This window comes from Muscardinus avellanarius (genome assembly GCF_963383645.1).
Source record: "Muscardinus avellanarius genome assembly, chromosome: 14".
In the NCBI taxonomy this organism is placed as follows: Eukaryota; Metazoa; Chordata; class Mammalia; order Rodentia; family Gliridae; genus Muscardinus; species Muscardinus avellanarius.
Window position 1 is genome coordinate 40911275 of NC_137800.1, and position 8954 is coordinate 40920228.

Sequence of the window (8954 nt, forward strand, 5' to 3'; positions counted from 1 at the left end):
ACTAAAAGCACAAACAGAGGCAAGATAGTCCAAAACACATTTGTGTGCTAGCTATGCATCAAGTAGAGAGGACACAGTTTAAGCCCACATGAAAGTTATTTGAGAAAGATATCCACCAATCATGTAATCACAAGAATGTAAATAATTATAAAATCTGATAAAAGTGCAGTAGAAATATGTGTTGGGGGATATATAGCAGGGGACCTGACCTGGCGGGGATGGAGGGAGGATCAGAGAAGCTTCCTAGAATATTCTGACCAGAAACTTTTGAACTAGGTGTATTTGAGAGACAATTGCAGCTGAGGGGACCCTACAGGTACAGTCCATGGAACCAGAAAGTGCATGGAAACAAAAGAAAGTTGGATGGGCAGTATAGTTTAGTGATCCTTAAGTCCTTACATCAAGGATTCTACCACTTTATAGATGTAAGATTTTGCATAGGCTACTAGCTTTTCTGAACAGCACTATCTCATTTGTACAATAATATATGCCTGGCAGGGAGGCTTAGAGGATTTTGCAGATCAGACATTAGCATAATGCCTTGCCCAAAGTAAGGATTCAATAAGAACTAGTTATTAATAAATGAGCATTAAAGGACAATAATAATGTTTTTTAAATCATGTGTCACATAAAGATGTTAACATTAGTTATACGTTATTCTTGTGTTTCCCAAAGCAGCAGTTCTTTAACTTTAATGTCATAAAAATCACCCGGGGATCTTGTTAAAACATAAATTATGATTCTGGGTTAGAATCTACGATCTCAACAAGTTTCCAGATGATGCAGATGTTGCTGGTCTAGAAACACTTTGAAAAACAAGAGTGTAAGGAGGTATGGTTCTATGAGATATTAATGGTTAGTGCAGGAAGAAAAGGGCCCCTTGAGCAAACAAGTTTAGGAGTTAGATAACATTAAAATTCAACAGATTTCTTCTCTTGATAATTTCTCAGGTCCCTGAATATGCTGATGTGCACTTGGAAGTTCCAAGAGGACACAAAGTGTGTAGTATTTTTATATCTTGTTCAGAGTGTGTCCAGCTGCAAGGCACAAATTATGAAGTCTAAGCAAATCGGGATTTACTCATGTTACATGGTACAAACTCAGGAGATGCGTGGCTGCTAATTTAGACTGCTAGCACCGTGGAAGCTGAGGTCTCTGGAATTTACTTAGTCCTTCCAAATGGGAAGTTGCCCTTTGGGTTCCTGGTTTGAATCCTTCTTAAAAAGAGAAAAAGCAAAGTGTCCACAAAATTTAGTTTATGTCCTATTGACCAGAATTGTGTCATATGTCCACTCCATCTACAGGTAAGATTGTGAAAGAGAATATGTCATTTTACAATCTCTGTAGAATGTGCCAAATATTTATTTCCAAGAATAAATAAAATAAAATAGGGTTGTGGTGTAGCTTGAAGGCAGAACACCCCTGGGTTCAATTACCAGTACAAAAAAATAAAAAGAAAAAGGAAAAAAAAAGAAAGAAAAAGAAAGAAAAAAGGAAGCAATTTCTAATACAGAGTTTGCACAGTTCCTGAACATTTATTGTTTTTTTATGTCATCACGTACAAAGCCATGTTCTACAAGACGCACTTCAGTAAGCTCTAAAATGGAGCACTAGTGACAATTTAAAATACAGATGTCACTTGCTCAAGTAGTATTCTGAAGAATTCCTACAATTAGGAGATGAAAAGAAATACCTGTAAAAAGAATTTTAAAAATGATTTTACAGAGAAAAGGAAGGGAAGCTAAACCAGTATAGTGTTACATCTTAGTACTGTAGTTTTCAACACAGAGGAGGAATCATTAAAGTATTAAAATGCCATGGTGGTGCACTCCTGTAATCCCAGTACTTGTCAGGCTGAGACAGGAGGATCAGAGGTTTGAGACCAGCCTCAGCAACCTAGTGAGACCCTGCTTTGAAATAAATTAAAAAATAAAATGAGACTGAGATGTAGCTCAGAGGTAGAATGGCCCTGGGTGCAATCTCCAGCAACACACACACACACACACACACACACACACACACACTTTATTTCAAGAGGTCCTAATGGCTGTGGTTTGTAGTGAGATTACAAACTCCTTCTTATAGAATCATGGTTTGTATGTATTAATTTCTCTGTGTGTGGAGGGCTACTGGGGATTGAATCCAGGGGTATTCTACTTTTGCGCTACACTCTAGCCCTATTTTATTTTTTATTTTAAAACAGTGTCTTGCTAACTTGTAGAGGCTTGCCTTGAACCTGTGATCCTCCTGTTTTAGCCTCCCAAGAACTGGGTTTACAGGCCTGTGCCACCATACCACGCTATGTTTATTTCTTTTTATTGCAGGTTTAAACACAATCTGAAAGAGTCCTGTACTGGGTATGCATTATGCATAACGCACTGTTATTTGTTCAAACAGTACGGCATTATGACATATGACAATTATCAGACAATATAGAAAGAATTGACATAATAGTAATAAAAACAAACATAAAAATTATTTTAGATCGACGTTCAATTTTTTTCTAGTCACTAAATCCCAGGGGACTATTACAACTCTAAGAATGAGAATTTTTTAAATTACTTTTCATTAAAAAAATTAACATTTTTTCCAAACTAGGGATTGAACCCAGGGGCATTCTACCTCCATGCTACACCTCAAGTCCTTTGTTTTTTTTAATTCTTATTTTGAAACACGGTCTCACTAAGTTGCAGAGGGTCTCACTAGCCACGAACCTGCAATTTTCCTGTTTCAGCCTTTCAAATACTGAGATTACAGAAGTATGTCACCATGCCTGGTTATTAATAAATATTTTTATTGATACTTTTTAGTTTTTTAATAGGATAAGTTGTCTAGCTCAAATGCTGTTAAAAGATTCTTTGGTGTGGAAGACCCAACTCAACAAAGGAATCGAATTAGAGTGGTCAATTCTCTGACCCTTAGTTGTTCATCTGTCAAGTGTAGACATTAATACAGTCATTATGGCAATTAAATTAAATGAAATACGGTAAAATAAAATCTAGCACAGTGTCTGGTCACATTGAATCTGATTGGAGACAGAAAAATGAAATTATAAGCAACAAATCATGTATTTAACCCAAATATTTACATCATCATCTCAATTCAAAACTTGCAGTATTAATAGAAGCCACTGTAGAGTGAAGCACAGGTCATGTGGACATCACATAAATTCTTATTTCAATAAAGGCACCATCTCAGCTCCTGGTACTTGGGGAATAGATAGTGTGTATGTGACTCAACATTTCACATAGTGATGTGCAATTCCACTCTAGGAGTTAAACAACCAATTTGCTCTTCTAAAATCTTTTCATTTCTTGAAGATTTTCCTAAATTTAACCTAAGTTTCCTTGTGGTATTAGATGGCTGCTCTTAAATAATATCTTTCCTGAAAACAACAACAACAACATAGTTCTATAGAAAACTTTTAAATTCAGAGATACTTAAGGAAAAAAAGGACAAGGGTGAGGGTACAGGGGTTATCATAGTGGGAGAACACCTCCCTGTTAGCTACAACTCTCTAGATTTGATTCTCAGCACCAAAAACAAAACAAAACAAAACAAAAAAAAAACCCCAAAACACTATTTATCACTGGGAGCTAAATACTCATAAGAATTTTGTTTTTCCTTTGCTTCGTTAAAAATAGTTGGGAAGCTCAGGGCATTATGGCGCACACTTGTAATCCCAGCATTCGGGAGGCTGAGAGTGGAGGATCGCAGTTCACAGCCATCCTCAGCTACTTATTGAGGCCCTTTGCAACTCAGTGAGTTCCTGTTTCAAAATAAAGAATAAAAATAGGGTTGGGGGTGTATCTTGGAGGCAGAATGCCCCTGGGTTCCATCCCCAGTACTGCAAAAAAAGTAAAAGTTGGAAAGTCACATTTAGTGTAGAATTTCATGACTTTTTTCCTTTTTAAAATTATTACTTATGTCCTCAAATTTTTAGAATGTCTTTTCATACACAATTTTCGTTTCCATAAAACATCATCATATATAGGTATCCTCCATATGATTGGTTAGCCCAATGATTTTTTACTATTCTTATTTTTAAAATATTTAAACTATTTCTAACAACAACAAATAATGCTGTGATAGGTATTTCTACACAAAGGTCTTGTTTGGTTTTGCTTTTGAATTATTATAATTACTACTACTACTACTACTACTACTACTACTATTAATTTTGGTGCTTGGGATTGAACCCAGGAAACCCAGGAGCCTTTTATTTCTTTATTCTGGAACAGAATCTCATGAAGTTGCTGAAGGACTTGCTAAATTGCCAAGGCTGGCCTCCAACCTGTGATCTTCCTGTGCTGGGGTTACAGGCATATGTCACCACTTGGCTTTGAATTATTTTCTAAGATAAGATTACAAAAGTAGAATTGCTGCATTTCTTTCCCAAAGCTGTATAAATTTGGTCTTCTCTAGCAATACAATTTAGCTTTTACAAGAGAAATATCTTCATCCCCAAATTTCAAAAGTTAGTGTTTTCTGTTATAAATTATTTGTTTTAGATCTCCATCATGGATGCCTTATTTGATCCTCACTTGAATATATCTAATATATTAATATATTGTTCTTTTGAATGTCCATTAGCAAATTGTCTTATCTTTTGGGAGAAACATGCTCCCAGTTTGGTCACTAATCAAGCCACTATTAGCACCTACTGTTTGTCAGGCATGTAATGGAGAACACAACGAGTTCCTGCCTTCAAAGACATGATAAATCTATCTGGGGAAAAAGACATAGAGGTGATTATTCAACGTCAGTGATAAACAAAATGGTGCTGGGTTTTGTTATTGACCAAAAAGAGTCAAGCAGCTTGGGGTTTGCCTTTTATATTTGCCATTGTTTAGGAGGAAATTTTCTTTATATTTCTGTGTTAAGTGTCTTCATCTCTAGAATATGAATAATATTATGGCTATCCCACGATAGTGTTGTGAGGAACCAATGAGATAATACTGCACTTGGCACGTGCTGTGTGCTCCAGAAATATACCGTGATCATGATGATGAGAATGGTAGCAGAAAAGAAGATAAAAAAGGAATGTGGTCCTGATGAATTGGAGCGCTTGTCATTTTCAGCAAGAGTTAAAGGTGTGAGAACATGGGATGTGCATGGTCAGGGAAAGTTTTTCAGAGGAGACAGTGTATGAAATGAACTAAGAGTCTGGGTAAATTACATTTTCTACAAGAGCTCTAATGTCACTGGTATCTAGAATACTCAAAACTTAGATGTCAAGCCTAGTTTAGAGATGATCTGAACCAATGGGCTCTAAATGGGGCCCAGGGGAGCCTTAGATTCTGACTACAAGCCTCAGTGTCCTTATGGGGAATAGGAAAATCTTCCTTGTTTTCCTTTCATCCAGCACAGCTCAATTTTTATCTATTATATGTATCTAGGTTTCATGTAACACTTTGAAGTTTGTTTTGGAAAAAAAAAAAAAAGGAAGCTTTTCGTCTTTAAAGGAAAGTTCAGCTGTCTCATAGATGACCAGAGCTTCTGCGTTTTCCAGATGGCAGGCATTTCTGGGGATTGTCTTTCTTACTCTTGATTCAGTTCAATTAAGCTTTGTAAACCCAAGACTGTACTCTGTGTTCTAATGAATGTCAGCACTTCATTTAGAACACTGGCTTAAAAAGCACATACACCCAGTAAAAACTATGCTCCATGGTGGGCAAGTCCAAGACAAGCTTCAACCTTTCAAAGAAGATAAAAGAGAGAATTAAGTATTCAGTCATAACAAGCTGAGTCTCTGGGAGAAAATGACACAGGGCATTGTCTCCTTAACTCCTAGGGTGTTGGCACCATTTTCAGTTTCTAGGCCTTTCTAATTATAGATGTGCTGTGTAACATTGCCTCCACCTGTACCTATAACAATAACAATATTCAGTGCTTAACAGTATCAAAGACCTTTCCAGCTTGAACTAATTAATTCATACAATTCCAACCATCTGGGACAGATAGTATTATTATCCAGGTTTTATAGACCAGAAAACTTCAAAAGAGGTTTCTTCAAGGTCAAATAATAATTGGAATAGAGCCAGGAGTATACCTTAGAAGAACTAGATTTTTTTTTTTTTTTTTGTGTGTGTGTGTGTGTGTGTGTGGTACTGGGGATGGAATCAAGGACATTCTACCTCTGAGCTATATCCCCAGCTGTATATTATTTTTTTTATTTTTGAAACAAAGTCTCACTAAGTTGCAAAGTCTGGCCACAAACCTGCAATTCTCCTATCTCAGCCTCCTAAGTACTGGGATTATGAGCATTTGCTACCATGCCCAGGGAAACACTAGAGTTTTAAATTCATTAAAAGGTGACAGCTTTTCATAAACTGCTTTTATTTGGAGTCAATGTGATGTTTTTTTCTTCAGGGTAGTAAAGAGAGTCCCCTTTATTGGAAGCCAGCTCAGTGTTTTTTTGCTATGGCCTCTCTCCCACAAGGAATGATTGTGCCTTTAGGGAATTATCACGCACATCCTAGTTCTTTGGAATACCAGGTAATTTGGGGGCTCTTAAATGTGGCTAACATATGACAGCTATTTCATCTCTTTCACTCTCCTTTTTATATCTTTGGTATCTTTTTTCAGTTCAATGATATTAGAATACAGAGCACTTGAGTTGTAAAATAAAACCTTAGAAAAGTCAGCTCATTATAAAAATCTCTATACTTTATTGATAACCAACTAATTGAGATTCTTAGGAATGACATACTCCTCAAAGAAATCCCTTCACACATAATACCAGCCTTTAACTTACTAGTTTTTAAAAACTACTAAAAATATTCCAATGTTACCTTAGATACAAAAAAGTAAAATTTGAGCTGGGTGTAGAGGTGTATGTTTTGTCGTCCCAGCTACTCAGGAGACTAAGGCAGGAGGATCTCACATTCAAGGCCAGGTAGGACAAATTATCAAGACCCCGTTTCAATTATCTAATTATCTAAGGTCATTAGATAATTATCAATTACCTAGTATTTAGTAGATATTAGAGGAGTAAAATCTATAATATGTTGAAAACTTTAAAAAGTTTAACACTAAAAATACAAATAACCCAGCTGCCAGCTGGGCATGGTGGTGCACACCTGCAACCCCAGTGCTTTGGAAGTTGAGGCAGCAGTATCATAGGTATCAGCCTTAGCAGCTTAGCAAGACTCAGCAATCTAGTGAGACCCTGTTTCAAAACAAAAAATTAAAAGGACTTAGGGGTGCTCCTGAGTGTAATCCCCAATACCACCCCAAAAATCAATCATTGCCCTAAGTAATCCAGTGAAAAAATGGGCAATTAAATTGAACAGATATTTCACAAAAGAAGAAATACGAATAGCCAATAAATAAATGAAAAACGGTTCTACATCATTAGCAATTAGGGAAATGCAAATCAAAACTACAGTGCTATTCCATCCAACTCCAGCTAAAATGGAAATCATCAAGAATACAAACAATAAATGTTGGCAAGGATGTGGAGAAATAGCTCTTCTTATAACACTCTTGGTGGAACTGCAAACTATTATAACTACTCTGAAGATCAGTATGGAGTTTCCTCAAGAGACTAAGGAGTTGAACCACTATATGACCCAGTTATAACATTCCTTCATAACTTTCCTAAAGAATTAGAGTCAGGCTGGGAATGGTCATGTACAACTGTAATCCAGTACTTGGGAAGCTGATATAAAAGGACGGCAGGTTCTGGGCCAGCCAGCCTCAGCAATTTAGCAAGTCAACTTAGACCCTGTTTCAAAAAAAAAAAAAAAAAAACAAACAAAACAAAAATGGCTGGGAGTGTAGCTCAGAAGTAGAATGCCCCTAAGTTCAATCCCCAGAAACACATAGACACACACACACACACACACACACACACAGTCAGAATGCTATATTGATACATGTATGTATATGTTTATATCAGCACAATTCACAATAGTGAAATTATGGAACCAATCTAGGCGTTCATTAATAGATGAATAGATAACAAAAATGTGATATATATATACATATATATATATATATATATATATATATATGTTTTACTTAGCCAGAAAGAACAAAAAAATATATAACTTGCAGGAAAATGGATGGAATTAGAGAATATTATGCTAAGTCAGATAAGCCAGACTCAGAAAGTTAAAGCTGATTGTTCTCTCTCATATGCAGATGATAGAGAATGGGCAACAAAAGGGTCTTTAGATAACTGAGGAAAGTGACCAGGAGAATAGTGGACAGGGTCAGGGGAAGAGAGGTGGGGAGGTGGAAAGGAAGGACTGATCAAAGAAACAATTCAAATTATGCCCATGTGTGAGTGTATCACTACCCATCTCACTAATACATATGTGGAGGGGTAGGTAGCCAGGTGGGACCTGAAAGGAAACACAGCAAGACCCGCTGTTTTTATGACTTTGAACCTCACTAGGATGTATCATTACAATGCACCAATAAGGGTATAACAATTAAATGCTTTTAAAAGAGTAGGGATGTAGCTCAGTGGTAGAATACCCCTGGGTTCAATACCTAGTATTGAAAAAGAAAAAAAAGAAAAGAAAGTACAATTTGAAACAACAATACAGGTGGCTCATTGGTAGAACAGTCCCATTCCCATTTCACTGTTGTCCCGTTCCAGTAGTTTGAAAGTGGTTTGAAAAGTAGTTTTCCAGTGGTTTGAAAGAGTCTTACATTCTCATGCATTTACTCATGATGCTTGAGCAGGAAATCATATAATGCTTCTCTAAAAGTCAAAAGCTGTTAAACATTTATATGGGCAATGTATAAACATAAAATTATACCAAATTAAAATGAGATTTTGCTGGGTGTGGTGACACGTGCTTGTAATCCCAGTACTTGGGAGGCGGAGACAGGAGGATTGCAGGTTCGAGGACAACCTCAACAATGTAGTAAGGCCCTATGCCACTTAGTGAGATTCTGTTTCAAAAATAGAGAATAAAAATTAGAGCTGCGGGGATAGC